Source organism: Rhinatrema bivittatum, chromosome 2 (genome assembly GCF_901001135.1).
Source record: "Rhinatrema bivittatum chromosome 2, aRhiBiv1.1, whole genome shotgun sequence".
Taxonomy (NCBI): Eukaryota; Metazoa; Chordata; class Amphibia; order Gymnophiona; family Rhinatrematidae; genus Rhinatrema; species Rhinatrema bivittatum.
This window is the reverse complement of record NC_042616.1, coordinates 42,028,160-42,045,176: the sequence shown is the minus strand read 5'-3', so window position 1 is coordinate 42,045,176 and position 17,017 is coordinate 42,028,160. Positions and strand designations below refer to the sequence as shown.

The 17,017-nt window shown below is 49.4% G+C and overlaps 1 protein-coding gene across 11 annotated transcripts in view; it reads right to left on the bottom strand.

Moving 5' to 3' along the window:
* Positions 1-17,017, bottom strand: part of LOC115085938 (zinc finger protein 566-like) — a 158,625-nt gene that overhangs the window by 54,214 nt on the left and 87,394 nt on the right. For 8 of the 11 annotated variants that reach the window (XR_003854986.1, XR_003854983.1, XR_003854990.1 and 5 more), the window contains one exon: positions 10,207-11,329. The gene's annotated coding sequence lies outside the window, so the exon portion shown is untranslated. The remainder of the gene's footprint in view (positions 1-10,206; positions 11,330-17,017) is intronic. The other 3 variants (XR_003854997.1, XR_003854989.1, XR_003854987.1) reach the window with 2 other exon arrangements.

Here is a 17,017-nt window from a genome sequence, read left to right as displayed (position 1 = left end):
TCCAGCTCCATTCCTGTGTTCCTGCTCTCCTGCCTGTTCCATCTCCGTTCCTGCCCTCCTGCCTGTTCCAGCTCCGTTCCTGTGTTCCTGTCCTCTTGCCTGTTCCAGCTCCATTCCTGTGTTCCTGCTCTCCTGCCTGTTCCAGCTCCGTTCCTGTGTTCCTGCCTGCCTGTTCCAGCTCCGTTCCTGTCCTCTTGCCTGTTCCAGCTCCATTCCTGTGTTCCTGCTCTCCTGCCTGTTCCGTTCCTGTTCCTGCCTCCTGCCTGTTCCAGCTCCGTTCCTGTGTTCCTGCCTGCCTGTTCCAGCTCTGTTCCTGTCTTCCTGCCCTCTTGCCTCAGCTCCGTTCCTGTCTTCCTGCCCTCCTGCCTGTTCCAGCTCCGCTCCTGCTTTCATGTTCCAGTTCCTGTTTGCTTGATCCTCTGGTTTTGACCTCGGCTTGGCTTCTGGTATTCTTCGTCTGCTGCCCATCCTGATTCCTGGTTTGTCTTCTGGTTTCGTCTGTCTTCTGCCTGCCCTGACTACTGGCCTGCCATCTCGCCTCACACCTCAGCTGCCTGCCTAGACCCCTGGCTCGTCTCTGACCACTCCAGTCTTCAAGCTGCCTCAACTTGGACTGTCCTTTTGGATTTCTCTTTGCCAGGAGACCCTCGCCTAAGTCCTGCTGACCCCGGCACCCAAGGGCTCAAGCTGCAGGGAACATGGGCTGGTATAGGTGAAGGTCCAGTCTGGTCTCCTGGCTCCGTACCACCTCCCGGTTACGTGCATCACTGCAGGCTTCCCTTCAGTGAATCTTCCATACACACCGGCCCAAGGGTCCACGTGCACAACAGATAGTGAGAGAGGAGGATGGGGGAAGAGACTGTGATGTGGAGGGGATGGAGCAGGAGGGAGGAAACTGGTGAGGATGAGCTGGGATTCAGAAAATTATTAATTGAGGGACTTTCAGTGCTTCCCTGGCTTTTGTTTTGACCATATGAGCCTGTCCCATATCTACATTACCTGCTCCTTTCTGGACAGTTACATGCAGGCTGATCAGTCATATTCACAACCCACTCTGTTGTTTTTTTTGATTCTTGGGATGAGAAGTGCGTAATTTGTGTTGATTTCAGCTCCCCTAATCATTTTCAAAAGTTGGATCCAATAGCGAGATCCACCACCTTCGCACCAAGCAGGCAAGTTACCCCATGTCCATCAGTCACCCAGCTATCTCCATTCCTAATGATCAAATCATCAGCTACAGCGACCGTCCTAACCCGTTCCTCCTGGGGATGTATCCTCAGTGTGAGGGGATAATAATGCATCACCTTGAGGGCAGGTCCTAGCTCCAGTATCGCCTCCTGGCTTATTAAGGTGAAGCTCTCTTTCCAGGTGACCTTTCTCTTTAGAGCAGCAGATAAAAAACACCATTACATCTGGATTTTAAAACTGAGGGTTCTGCGTGGGCTTAAACCACTCCTCAGTTCAGCTGTTTTTGCTCATTTGTCCAGGCTTTAATTATGCCCCTCCAGGATTACTGTAATATGAGCTATTTGGGTCTTCCTGCCTACATGCTAAAAGTCCTTCAACATCTTCAAAATGCTACAACTCGTCTTATTACTGGTACACACATTTGCAAGCATGTTACACCTGTTTTGGCTAAGTTACATTGGCTTCCAGTTCAATGGCGGGTGAAGTTTAAGATTGCTGTCATGGTGCACAATCTTCTTCAGCTCCACTCCTTTCCCTGGGCTAATGCATTACTGAAAATGTTCACTCCTACTAGAAATTTACATTCTCTCACCCGGGGCCTGCTAGAAATTCCACTCCACAAACTGCAGGAGACTCAGGAGCTAAAAGATAAAGATCAGGTAGCATAGGGGCTAATTGTGTGGAGGTTTGACTGCTCTATGATGCCCCTGAAGGTCTCCTCTATCAACCCCCTTAGGACTGGGGTACGGACATTGACAGAACCAGAAGTGACACGGGGAGGGTGACAGAGAGAATGGGTGATAAAGTTATGGGTAATGAAGGGGAAGAGGGAAGGTAACAGAACCAGAAGTGACACGGGGAGGGTGACAGTGAGGATGGGTGATAAAGTTATGGGTAATGAAGGGGAAGAGGGAAGGTAACAGAACCAGAAGTGACACGGGGAGGGTGACAGTGAGGATGGATGATAAAGTTATGGGTAATGATGGGGAAGAGGGAAGGTAACAGAACCAGAAGTGACACGGGGAGGGTGACAGTGAGGATGGGTGATAAAGTTATGGGTAATGAAGGGGAGAGGGAAGGTAACAGAACCAGAAGGGGCGACAGTGAGGATGGGTGATAAAGTTATGGGTAATGAAGGGGAAGAGGGAAGGTAACAGAACCAGAAGTGACACGGGGAGGGCGACAGTGAGGATGGGTGATAAAGTTATGGGTAATGAAGGGGAAGGGGGAAGGTAACAGAACCAGAAGTGACACGGGGAGGGCGACAGTGAGGATGGGTGATAAAGTTATGGGTAATGAAGGGAGAAGGGGAAGGTAACAGAACCAGAAGTGACACGGGGAGGGTGACAGTGAGGATGGGTGATAAAGTTATGGGTAATGAAGGGGAAGAGGGAAGGTAACAGAACCAGAAGTGACACGGGGGGGGGCGACAGTGAGGATGGGTGATAACGTTATGGGTAATGAAGGGGAAGAGGGAAGGTAACAGAACCAGAAGTGACAACGGGGAGGGTGACAGTGAGGATGGGGTGATAAAGTTATGGGTAATGAAGGAGAAGGGGGAAGGTAACAGAACCAGAAGTGACACGGGGAGGGTGACAGTGAGGATGGGTGATAAAGTTATGGGTAATGAAGGAGAAGGGGGAAGGTAACAGAACCAGAAGTGACACGGGGAGGGTGACAGTGAGGATGGGTGATAAAGTTATGGGTAATGAAGGGGAAGAGGGAAGGTAACAGAACCAGAAGTGACACGGGGAGGGTGACAGTGAGGATGGGTGATAAAGTTATGGGTAATGAAGGAGAAGAGGGAAGGTAAACAGAACCAGAAGTGACACGGGGAGGGTGACAGTGAGGATGGGTGATAAAGTTATGGGGTAATGAAGGAGAAGGGGGAAGGTAACAGAACCAGAAGTGACACGGGGAGGGTGACAGTGAGGATGGGTGATAAAGTTATGGGTAATGAAGGGGAAGAGGGAAGGTAACAGAAGCAGAAGTAGTGATGGTGGGGAAGGGACAGAATGAGACTCAGAGGTATGATGGGGTGGAGGATTGAGAGAGAGTCAGAGGTTGTGATTGGGAAGGGGCAGGAAGGGGTGAGTATTGGAGGGGTATAGGGAGGGTTATAAGTGAGATCCAGCACAGGTGATGGAGGAGGGAGTAGGGGAGAGAGAGAGACAAAGAGAGAACTGGAGGGGAAGGAGGGGGGGGGGTCAATTTAGAGGAAGAAAAGAGAGAATGGGTGAGGGCTGAGCCCCCATCATAATTATTGTGGAGGTTGGAGGTGCTGTGCTGGGGCTGCAGTGAGGGTCTCTGAGGACAAGTTGGAAAAATTGAGAGAATCTTCTGGATAACTGATAGAGAGACTTGTGGGGATAGGATGGGGGGATTTAGAGGGAGCCTGGTAGGGACAAGGTGGGGAATTGAGAGAAGGATGGGTGGGAACAGGATATGAGAGAGAGAGACTGGAAGGCACAGGGTGGGAGGATTGAGAGAGACTGAAAGGGATGGGGGCACTCATTGGTACCCCCTTTGCTGAGGCTCTGTGGTAAATTCTGATTCCACGACGCTTGGTGCGTGAAACGTTGGCCACGTCAGGTTTAGAACAAGTGGTCCTGGTGTGAGGCTCAAAGTGAGCAGATTTGCCCATAGGTAAGTGGAAATCCGGTTGGTGGGTGGGCGATTGCCAAGAGAGAGACACTCACAAGAGAATAAATCCGTATGATGCAGGGATGTGGAGAAGCTCTGGAAGCTTTATTTATAGGATATTATAAAATATTTTGGAAGTAAAACAATCCTCCAGGCCAGCGAGTCTTCACTATTGCAGAGATTTTTTCTTTAGTCTGACAGCAAATTACAGGACTGAGATGGGCTGGAGAGCTGCGTACATCTAGGAGTGCTGTAGACTGATTAGCACCAGCATCCAGAACCATCAGGTAACTAAGATCCCCCCTCAGGTTAATGTTTGACTGCACCACGATTAATGAGAAAGTTCAGGTCCTGCTAACAAGATCAGATTTCTGCTTTCCTCTCGCTGACACCATCACTGCATTGTGCTGTGAGCAGAGAGCCTGGGCTGTGCAGACCTGGAGTTACAGGTCAGGGAGAGGCTGAGCTCAGAGAGGAAAAGAGAGAAAAAATGCAGTACAGAGAGGATCAGCAGTAAAACCAATCCAGGATTCGGGAAATAATGTGAAGTGTAGGAAGTGCGTAATTAAGATGTCTGGTAGCAGAATCACACCCCCATCCTCTCTTTTCCTTATCCCTCTTCCAAAGCCCCTTTCACTCCTCACTTTCACTTGCTCTTCCCACCTGATCCCCCTTCCAAAGCCCTTTTCACCCCTCACTCCCCTCTTTTACTTCTTCCCCCCCTCTGATCCCCTCACTCACCCTGGCTCTTCCCCCCATAAGCTCCTTAGTCACTCAAATTATTTTCCCCTCCCAAACCCCTCACTCACCCTGGCTCCCTCCCCCTGTGAACCCCTCATTCTCCATGGTTTATTCACTCCTCCCAAACTCCTCACTCACCTTGATACACTCCCTCCTTCCCTCCACCCCACAAACCCTTCACTTACCCTGATTCACTCCCCGTTTCCCCTGGTTCACTCCCCCATTTCCCCTGGTTCACTCACTTCCCCTCCTCTCCAATCCCCAGTCAGTTTGTTCTCTTCCCTCCAGCCCACAATCTCAGGTTAACCCTCTACAAGAGCTCCCCATGCCCATGGACCCCCTCACTCAGAGGGTACTATTGGCAAACCAGGAAGAGGAAGAGGACAGTGACTCTGCAGCGTTCCTGATACATCCTCCCTCCTCCCTTACCACGTCAGAGCATCCTGCTTTGAACCTCGAGGATCAAACTGCACCATTCAGATCTCAGCGGGGGAGAAGGGAGGTTGTACTAGAGGATCTGCAGGGCCTTCATCCTCCTCCTCCTCCTGTTTGTCCGATACAAGCCAGTGAGTGAGGAGATCCAGGGGAGGGGAGCGGGGAGATTGCGCTGTCCACTGTCATCAATATGTCTCTTTGGGAGCAGGCGGGCAGGCAGGTGGGTAAGAGAGGGTTAATGCACCATCCACTACCATCAATGTTTCTCTTCTGGGGTGGGCAGGTGAGGGTAAATGCGCTGTTTGACTGCCATCAATGTTTTTGGTTCCTTGGCAAGGCTGAATTTTGTGGCCCTTGCTACAGCCACACAATTATGGGAGTGTGGGGGCCCCTAGCAGAGCTGGATTGGGAAATTCTGACAGAAGAAAAGGGTGAAAAGCGGAATACATTGACAGGGAGAGAGAGAGGTGCAGAAGGTTGGAGATACGGAGAGAGAGAGAGGAGCCAGAGGCTGGAGAGCACAGCATGAAGAGGACAGGGGGGCAGAGCTGGCAGAGAGCACAGACGTGAGAGAGAGAGAGGGGGCAGAGCTGGAGAGCACAGCGTGAGAGAGAGAGGGGGCAGAGCGGGGAGAGCACAGCCATTAGAGAGAGCAGGGGGCAGAGCTGGAGAGCACAGCACGAGAGAGAGAGAGGGGGGCAGAGCTGGAGGAAGCACAGCACTAGAGAGAAGAAGGGGGCAGAGCTGGAGAGCACAGCGTGAGAGAGAGAGAGGGGCAGAGCTGGAGAGCACAGCGTGAGAGAGAGAGGGGGGCAGAGCTGGAGAGCACAGCGTGAGAGAGAGAGGGCAGAGCTGGAGAGCACAGCACAAGAGAGAGAGGGGGGCAGAGCTGGAGAGCACAGCACGAGAGAGAGAGAGGGGGGCAGAGCTGGAGAGCACAGCGTGAGAGAGAGAGAGGGGCAGAGCTGGAGAGCACAGCGTGAGAGAGAGAGGGGGGGCAGAGCTGGAGAGCACAGCGTGAGAGAGAGGGGCAGAGCTGGAGAGCACAGCATGAGAGAGAGAGGGGCAGAGCTGGAGAGCACAGCATGAGAGAGAGAGGGGCAGAGCTGGAGAGCACAGCATGAGAGAGAGAGGGGCAGAGCTGGAGAGCACAGCGTGAGAGAGAGGGCAGAGCTGGAGAGCACAGCGTGAGAGAGAGAGGGGCAGAGCTGCAGAGTGGAGAATGAGAGGGGAGGAGCTCAAGTTCCATACAGACAGAGCTGGAGACTACGAGGGAGGGGCGCAGTTCAGGTTGCAGGCCGGTGATGCAGGAATGGGGCATCTTTCCTCTTTATTATATTCAGATTATTTTAATTAATTTCTACTGATCTGAATTCAGTTGCTCCTCTCCCCTCCCCTCCCCATCAGACTCACATGGTCTCTCCCCCCCTCTTGTGATGTTATGATGACAGGAGGTGACATAATAAAAGGCAAAGCTGCCAGGGTGTCTGTTAATGCAAAGGATGGCAGCAAGCAGGGAGCATTTCTGCTGATTGGGACTCTGGATATTATGAGACCAAAGGACCTGAAGCTTCTGGAAGTAAACCCCAAGCGAGAGGAGAAAGGGGAGGATTAATGCAGCGCAGACTCAACTCCACCTGGAACTGAACTACAAGCGAGAGGAGAAAGGGGAAGGAGCAATCACCAAACATGGAAATGAACTACAAGCGAGAGGAGAAAGGGAAGGAGCAATCACCAAACATGGAAATGATCTACAAGAGAGAGGAGAAAGGGGAGAACTAATGCAGCGCAGAACTCAACTCCACCTGGAACTGAATATTTTAACAATTTCTCCCACCCCTCCTTCCAATGCTCCCTCTGCTCTCCCCTCGCCATATCTCCCTTCCTTATCTCCTGTTCTCCCCCTCCACTTTTCCTATCTTTTCTCCTTTGCTCTTTCCTCTCTGCCCACCTGCCTTGCCTTTGCTGTTCTCTATATTTCCTCCCCTTTCTCTGTCTTGTTTCTGCTTCCCCTTTCCCTTTCCCTCACTTCTCCTCTTAGCTGAGGACGGTCGCTGTTGCTGAGGGTCCCTGAGAGAGACAGAGCTCTGGGTTAATAGGGAGAGTTTGTAAAGCTAAGGAAGGGCAGCCAGTTGTACAGTCTGAGCTGATCTTATCAGCACCCTCACCCCTGACTGAGACAGGAGCAGCATTCAGCTCTGCAAAAACCTTCACTTAAAAACCAGTTGGAGTTACTGGGAAATTCCTTTTCTTCTTCCCCTGCTTGTAATGCAGTTTATTTAAAATCCTTTGGGTTCATTGTTCTGCCTTCATAACAAGCTCTGGTTTATTAGCACTGTGGATCCTAGGTGAGTGAGTTTTTCAGTGATTCTTGTATTTTTTGGATGCACAGTCTTTAGTTTTCTGGGTACTGTGAAACCCCAGGTTTGGGGAGTCTCACTGTCCCCAGAAACCCCACAAGAAGGAGCAGGTGGTGCATACAGTACTTGCCCCAGATCCAAGCGGAAACCCAGTTGCTGGGTGGGAGGTTGTCAGGAGAGAGGCACAAGTGCAGGAGCAGGCAAGGCCTCTGCAGTGCTTGCCGGGACCCTCAAGCGAGCAAGGGTTTAACCCCCAAGTGTCAGGGGAAGCAGCTCTTGCTCTACTTCTGCTATGAATGTTTTATTCCAGGGAGGTAAAGGAAGAGATGTGATGTGTGCTCTTCATTCCTGCCAGGATATTTAATTCTGGGTGGCTGGGGCAGAGCCAGAAGAAGCAGCAGCTCTGTTTCTCTGTGAACATTTAATTCTTGGGTGGGAGGCTGCAGGAAGGAGCCAAGGATGAGGCAGGAGCTCTTGTGCCACTCTCCAGTCCTTATGAATATTTAAATCAAGAATAAGGGGGAGGGATGAACCAAAGCTGTGGCAGCAGATCCTGCTCTCTCCTGTGGTGAACATTTGATTATGGGGGGGGAGGGGGAGGAGTCAGAGGCACGGAGCAAAAGCTCCCACCATGAACCTCTGGTTTGGGGCTCTGGCAGCGGCTGCATGGGACTGAGCTGTGAGTCTCATCTGGGTCTGGATGTTTCCCAGCCTTGAACTAAATAATCAAAGTAAGCAAGGTCTGGCCAATCCCATGTGAATTTTAACCTGGAGGTTTGCTGTGATAATGAATGCAAAAGTACACATCTAGTTTTGCTTTGTTTATTGCCCTCTCAAATACCCCTGCCTGCTTTAGGTGAGGGCAGGTTGTTATAGGAAAACTCTGCATATAGGTTTCTCCCTTCTCCGAACTCCAAACCAGAAATATTTGCAAAACTACATGGGGAAAAGCCCATGCCTTGCTGATATATGCTCCTACTTTTACTTGTGTAGAGGATGGACAATAATCAAACAGCCCATTTCTGTGGATAAAAGAGCGTTTTACCCCCGGAAATGGCTTTCATTATTGTCCTCCCTGTATATAATGGTGATGTGCGATCGGTCTTACACATTTTAAAGTCTGACCCTTTCTTTAACAGATCAAATAAAGAAATCCCAGCCATCAAGAAAAATACACCCCTTTCCCTCCCTCATTTGTAACCCCCTCCCCTCCCCTTCCTCCCCTTCCCTTCCCTTCCCCTCCCTTCCTCCCCTTCCCCCCCTTCCTTCCCCTCCCCTCCCCTCCCTCCCTTCCCTTCCCCCCTTCCCCTTCCCCTCTTCCCCTCCCTCCCTTCCCTTCCCCTCCCCCCCCTTCCCCCTTCCCCTTCCCCCCTCCCCTTCCCTTCCCCCCTTCCCCTTCCCCCTCCCCTCCTTCCCTTCCCCCTTCCCTCCCTTCCCCTTCCCCTCCCCTTCCCTTCCCCTTCCCTCCCCTCCCTCCCTTCCCCCTTCCCCTCCCCTTCCCTCCCCCCTTCCACCCCTCCCTTCCCCTTCCCTCCCCCCTTCCACCCCCCTCCCATCCTCCACTTAACACTCTGTTCCCTTTCATCCCCTGATCCCACTACTCTCCTACCCCTACACCGCATCCCCCTCCCCTGACCCTTCCATCCATGACGCCCTTCCCTTCATCCTTTTCCCACCATCATCAACACCACCTCACAACCCCGGTAAGTTACAGCTACTCTCAGGAAAGCTACAGTCTGTCCCGTTCTGAAAAAATACCCAACATCTTCTCCCAAATATTCCTGAAAACTATTGTCCTATCTCAAGTTTGCCTGTCTTGTCCAAAATTATTGAAAAAGTAGTTCAAGGTCAACTCTGGGGCTTTCTAGAGAAGATGTTAGTGTTTCATGCTAAACACGCAGGTTGCAGGAAGTGCTTCAGCATGCAGACAGCACTCACTGTCCCTTGATGCAGCCCTCTAGGATTTCCCTCTTCTTTGTCAGCCCTGGTTATGACTTTGTTATTAGTTTTAACAGGATGCATTCATTACGGCCATTTGTTTATAGCAGGGAGTGCTGTTTATTTTATTCTTTGTACATTGCATTGATTTCCTGTTGTAAGATTTTGTGATTAATCAAGCTAATAAATCATAATCATAATTAAAAAGAAAACATGACAAAACAATCGAACAGGAAATCAGTAACAGTGAAATGAATAAAAATCACAATGTCCAGAACAGGAGAAGGGGACATGTGGTCTAAGATTGGGGAAGAGGGGTAAACTCGAGTCAGGGGAGGGGTGAGGTCAGGGGTCATGGTAAGGGAGGATTCTGGGGCTGGAGTAAGCTCTGGGGTCAGAGGAGGGGGTGACTTCTGGGGTCGGGGGAGAGGTGGGTATTTTTCTTAGATTAAGGGGCAGGCAGTGAGGGTAGATCCTCTGCAGCTGCTCAGGGTAAGTTTTCAGGAGGCCGCTCAGTGCTGAATTGGCGAAGCTAAATTTGGGAACATTTCCAGCCACCATGCTGTGATTGAAAACTCACTAAGATTTATCCAATAAACGTACTCAACTCTTGTGGACAACTCAGCAGCTCTTCTGAAAACTTGCCCCCTACTTTGTATACAGAAATTTACATAATTAACTTTGTGATAACCAAGATCAATGCTCACACATCTCCTTTCTTTCTCTTTCTGGTTCCGCTCGTCCCGCAACAAAAACAACCAACGTGGTAAGGAGCCTTTGCAAACATCACTTTGTGTCTGTAACACTTTTAAAGGTCCTCGGGCACTGGATTTGTCCAGCTGAGTTTGGAATTTAGCTGGACACAGTGGTAAAATTGTGGGCCAATGAATTGTTAACTTACCTGGATAAAAAAAAAGTGATGTGCTGGGTGTGGGGCTTATGCTTAGCTGGGTAGCAGGGATATTGAGTGTTTCCCAGTCACACTGAGCCGGGGAAGTCTGGTAACAGTGGAAGCAGCCCTGAAGTGAGCTGGATAAACTGACTTCACTGTCTTTGGGTCTATCCAGTGGGAACTCGTACCCGGGTAAGTCCAGCTAACTTCCTGCTCTCGGCATGGACCTATTAGTTTATAAATATAAATGAAGAAACATTGTGTTGGTATTCAGGGATTGCACAATGCTAATCAGTGATTCCTCAGAGCACAGGGAACTGTCTGCCCTCTATAGTTACCCCGTGAGCCATAGCAAATGGTTTAGTCCACTCACTACCCCTAAACTAGGGCCTCCTCTGAGAGAAGCTTAGACCTTAGAAAAGGGACCCAGAAAAGACAAAACAATAAATATAACAACTGAGGAATCACTAAATAGCAGTCAAATATTTATTTATTAGCACAATCTGTGGTCAGAAGACCTCCTCACTGATTCAGATGCTGGTTGGTTACTCCAGCTCTGCTGACACAAAAACCTGTTAGAGCTGTGTGAGACTTGGTGCAGGACCCTGCTGACACCCAGTCCTAACTCACCTGTCACTACTCCTTCACAGAAACAGTGCTAATAAATGAAGGTTATAATATATAAGAAAAGGATTTACAGTTAACTCAAAAGGCTTGGAAAACTGGAAACAGCAAAAAGGGAAAAAGATAAGGAACAGTAATTGCTGGTACTTAACAGTTTGTCTCCAGAGTGAAATGCTGCATCCTTCCCAGTCAGATAGGAGGGTCCTGTGCAACCTTTTCCTGTCACCCCACAGCTGTACTTCCCAGCTGAAACAGGTCTCTCTCTCTCTCTTTCTGCTAATTCCATCTCTCAATCTCTCAGCCCGTTCTGTCCCTTAACAGATCCTCAGCAGCAGTGCAATGTCTGCTGAAACGAGCATCTCTCTCTGGGTGTTACAGTCTCTCTCTCTCAGAACTTAGCAGCAGGGTGAAGACATCGGTCCTGGGATTCATCTCCTCGGCTCCAGCTCCTGGTGCCAGTGGAACACTGCCCTCTTATACTGCCCCCTGCTGACCGGCTGAAGATCATCTGAATAAAAAACAAAGCATTCTCTCACTATACCAGGCAAATGACAATTACATCTCCTACTCGTCAGCAAGAATAATTTTCCAAGTGCATGGCTGGACTTTTGTGCTGTATCAGAGGGACATTTGAAATTCAAAAGCTAAGTTCATAATTGCTGACTCCGCCCCTCCAGCTCTGCCTCTGCTCACTGGCTGTAAAAGTCCAGTGGTTAGAGCAGTGGGCTGGAACCCAGGGTTCAAATCCCAGTGCCACCACTCCTTGCAGCCTCAGGTACAGATTGTGAACCAACTGGGGTCAGGGAAATAACTAGAGTACCTGAATGTAATGCACTTTGAAATGTCTGAAAGGTGGAATATAAATAAAATTAAGTTTAAAAAAAAACGGAGCCTCCTGATTGATTTTCAAAAGCTGATTTACCCCCATAACCTCTACAGTACTGGCACAATGGCCCTTGCTAGCACAACCCCCTACTTTGGATATTGACTTTTCAGCGCCCGCTTTATATTGCATCCGCCCCAGGGAGAGATGCGGTGCTGACCAGAGAGGAACAACTGCTGCAGGGGAGGCAGGAAGAGGTGAGGGAGAGGGGTAAGGAGCTGGGGTCTGAGCTTGCTGCTGGGGAGGGCTGGGGGTAACTGAATGGCGCTGGCTTGGGGGCTGTGGGGTTAGGGAGCTTATGGCAGAAGGAAGGGAACAAGGGGAAGGATTGAGAGGGAGGGAGACTGCTGGGCACCCACATTTAATTCACATTGAGAGCCTGATTTACTAAGCTTTCCCCCCCTTAGACAGAAAGGAGAAATGGGCTTAGTAAATCAGGTCTTAAGGAGCTGTAGCTCACCTTGGATGTGAATCCCCCCAGCTTCTCACCATCAGCCGCTGCCCATAAAGTTAGAAGGAGCTGGGGGGATTCACATCCAAAATGTGCTTCAGTTACTTAAGGCCGGACTTACTAAGCCCATTTTCCATTCTGTGACGCGATTAAAGAGAATGTCCCGGTGTTATTCTGCAGAACAGGAGAAGGGGAAAAGGTGAAGTTCCCAGGCAGCGGGAGAGGTACTGAGCAATCTCACACTGACGGAGACAAGAGGCACGGAGAATGGTAAAGATCAGTAATTTGTAAAAAGTAAAGGAAGTTCAGAGACGGAGGTTGCACTACAAAAGAACCATAAGACTGAGGAATGACAGAGTAAGGTCAAGAATGCAAACAAATAGAAAAAAGCAATCCAGCTCTACCCCCAAGAGGATCAAGACCTGAACCAGAGCTGCAGAGGTGAAGGATGCGGCCCATGCACCACTGATCTCCTCCCCCTACTCCTCTTCCTGCTGCCTGCCTGACCCAGTCCCAGATCTTCCTCAGTGATTATGCAGAAAGGGCCAGATATTGGTCGGGCAGACAGCACAAGAGTTAAAAGTAACAGAGGAGACTCTAGCAAAATGCAGAGAGCGCAGGGGTTAATTTGCACAGAGTGGCAGTTACTACCCTTACCAGAATGCATAGAGGTAACCTGCATGGAGCGGCAGTTACTACCCTTACCAGAATGCATAGAGGTAACCTGCATGGAGCGGCAGTTACTACCCTTACCAGAATGCATAGAGGTAACCCGCATGGAGCGGCAGTTACTACCCTTACCAGAATGCATAGAGGTAACCTGCATGGAGCGGCAGTTACTACCCTTACCAGAATGCATAGAGGTAACCTGCATGGAGCGGCAGTTACTAACCCTTACCAGAATGCATAGAGGTAACCTGCATGGAGCGGCAGTTACTACCCTTACCAGAATGCATAGAGGTAACCTGCATGGAGCAGCAGTTACTACCCTTACCAGAATGCATAGAGGTAACCTGCATGGAGCGGCAGTTACTACCCTTACCAGAATGCATAGAGGTAACCCGCATGGAGCGGCAGTTACTACCCTTACCAGAATGCATAGAGGTAACCTGCATGGAGCGGCAGTTACTACCCTTACCTGAATGCATAGAGGTAACCCGCATGGAGCGGCAGTTACTACCCTTACCAGAATGCATAGAGGTAACCCGCATGGAGTGGCAGTTACTACCCTTACCAGAATGGATAGAGGTAACCTGCATGGAGCGGCAGTTACTACCCTTACCTGAATGCATAGAGGTAACCCGCATGGAGCAGCAGTTACTACCCTTACCAGAATGCATAGAGGTAACCCGCATGGAGCGGCAGTTACTACCCTTACCAGAATGCATAGAGGTAACCTGCATGGAGCGGCAGTTACTACCCTTACCAGAATGCATAGAGGTAACCTGCATGGAGCGGCAGTTACTACCCTTACCAGAATGCATAAAGGTAACCTGCATGGAGCGGCAGTTACTATCCTTACCAGAATGCATAGAGGTAACCTGCATGGAGCAGCAGTTACTACCCATACCAGAATGCATAGAGGTAACCCGCATGGAGCGGCAGTTACAACCCTTACCAGAATGCATAGAGGTAACCCGCATGGAGCGGCAGTTACTACCCTTACCAGAATGCATAGAGGTAACCTGCATGGAGCGGCAGTTACTACCCTTACCAGAATGCATAGAGGTAACCTGCATGGAGCGGCAGTTACTACCCTTACCAGAATGCATAGAGGTAACCTGCATGGAGTGGCAGTTACTACCCTTACCAGAATGCATAGAGATAACCTGCATGGAGTGGCAGTTACTACCCTTACCAGAATGCATAGAGGTAACCCGCATGGAGCGGCAGTTACAACCCTTACCAGAATGCATAGAGGTAACCTGCATGGAGCGGCAGTTACTACTCTTACCAGAATGCATAGAGGTAACCTGCATGGAGCGGCAGTTACTACCCTTACCAGAATGCATAGAGGTAACCTGCATGGAGCGGCAGTTACTACCCTTACCAGAATGCATAGAGGTAACCCGCATGGAGCGGCAGTTACTACCCTTACCAGAATGCATAGAGGTAACCTGCATGGAGCGGCAGTTACAACCCTTACCAGAATGCATAGAGATAACCTGCATGGAGCGGCAGTTACTACCCTTACCAGAATGCATAGAGGTAACCTGCATGGAGCGGCAGTTACTACCCTTACCAGAATGCATAGAGATAACCTGCATGGAGCGGCAGTTACTACCCTTACCAGAATGCATAGAGGTAACCTGCATGGAGCGGCAGTTACAACCCTTACCAGAATGCATAGAGATAACCTGCATGGAGCGGCAGTTACTACCCTTACCAGAATGCATAGAGGTAACCTGCATGGAGCGGCAGTTACAACCCTTACCAGAATGCATAGAGATAACCTGCATTGAGCAGCAGTTACTACCCTTACCAGAATGCATAGAGATAACCTGCATGGAGTGGCAGTTACTACCCTTACCAGAATGCATAGAGGTAACCTGCATGGAGCGGCAGTTACAACCCTTACCAGAATGCATAGAGGTAACCTGCATGGAGCGGCAGTTACTACTCTTACCAGAATGCATAGAGGTAACCCGCATGGAGCGGCAGTTACTACCCTTACCAGAATGCATAGAGGTAACCCGCATGGAGCGGCAGTTACTACCCTTACCAGAATGCATAGATGTAACCCGCATGGAGCGGCAGTTACTACCCTTACCAGAATGCATAAGAGGTAACCCGCATGGAGCGGCAGTTACTACCCTTACCAGAATGCATAGAGGTAACCCGCATGGAGCGGCAGTTACTACCCTTACCAGAATGCATAGAGGTAACCTGCATGGAGCGGCAGTTACTACCCTTACCAGAATGCATAGAGGTAACCCGCATGGAGCGTCAATTACTACCCTTACCAGAATGCATAGAGGTAACCCGCATGGAGCGTCAGTTACTACCCTTACCAGAATGCATAGAGGTAATCTACATGAAGTGGCAGTTATTACCCTTACCAGAATGCATAGAGGTAAATCGCATGGAGCGGCAGTTACTACCCTTACTAGAATGCATAGAGGTAACCTGTATGGAGCAGCAGTTACTACCCTGACCAGAATGCATAGAGGTAACCTGCATGGAGTGGCAGTTACTACCCTTACCAGAATGCATAGAGGTAATCTACATGAAGCGGCAGTTACTACCCTTACCAGAATGCACAGAGGTAACCCGCATGAAGTGGCAATTACTACCCTTACCAGAATGCATAGAGGTAACCCGCATGGAGCGGCTGTTACTACCCTTACCAGAATGCATAGTGGTAACCTGTATGGAGCGGCAGTTACTACCCTGACAAGAATGCATAGAGGTAACCCGCATGGAGTGGCAGTTATTACCCTCACCAGAATGAATAGAGGTAACCTGCATGGAGTGGCAGTTACTACCCTTACCAGAATGCATAGAGGTAACCTGCTTGAAGCAGCAGTTACTATCCTTACCAGAATGCATAGAGGTAACTTGCATGGAGTGGCAGTTACTACCCTTACCAGAATGCATATAGGTAACCTGCATGCAGCGGCAGTTACTACCCTTACCAGAATGCATAGAGGTAACCTGCATGCAGCGGCAGTTACTACCCTTACCAGAATGCATATAGGTAACCCGCATGGAGTGGCAGTTACTACCCTTAGTAAGTCTAATGCAAACATAAATCAGTATTTTCTTTCCCCTTGCTGTTCGCACTATACACACATGCTAATAGCCCAGCCATGTTCTTTAGCCCATCCTGAGAAAAGATTATAATGTCCAATAACCATTTAGAACTGTTTAGTACCTGTGGGGTACGATCAATAATCTCTGTGCTACACATTTAGTACCCCCTCTTTCTGGCAGGATGAAATCTAATGCTTTATGATTATCCATTGCATAACGATGAGTCTCAGCTAATTGATGTGCTAGAGCACAGATATTATCCTGGGTAACGTTCTTAAGGATTTCTACTAAGGCTTGTAAACGCAGGACAGCAGTAGAGAGATGGCCAATAGCGTATATGTTAGAAAATGGGAACCAATCGGAACGCATCAGTCTATGGCGTTCCTCAACAGTAATAGGTGTGAATCGTAAGGCATTCTGACTGCCCTGATCAGCCCAATCCTGGGAGGGGAGTTCTTCTAAGGTTTGCCGTTTATAACAGGACTTGTATGTCTGCTTCTGCTGGTGAAAAGCAGAAATAGGCAAATAAGCATTCACAGGGGTACATTTTGCAGTCCAATCAACAGGAAGAGTTGCTCAAATTTTATTCCCTCGAAAAGAGAAATACACAGGAGCTGAAATACGGACGGGATGGGAAATGGGCCATGAGGACTGCAAGTCAAGAATAATCATCTTAATAATAAACCAATCTTTGCACAAATGCAAGCATGAGGCACTGTTACAGGATGGGAGTTCAGTAAGATTTATTGTTATTGAAGCTTCCTCATTGATTTCCTGGTACCGCTGGAATATCTGGTTACGATATTGCCCAGCACCAGTAAAAATATTCCCAGTCGCAGCTTGCCATGAGGAGGATGAAGTATTCCTCCCACATTTGGGAGGGAGAACACAATCCATCGTTCATCTCTAAAGTAATCAGAGATATTACTCAAGGTCACGCTGGTAACATTACATGAAATGGAGGGGTTTCCCAAATGAGGCCATGGGCTGAGTCGTGGGTTTGGATTTGCGCTGTTACTAATGAGGGTCCGGTTGGAACAAACTGTAAATGAGTAAGGAGGAGGGACATATGGGGAGCGGAAGATATCATTAACCATAGGTCTGGCTTG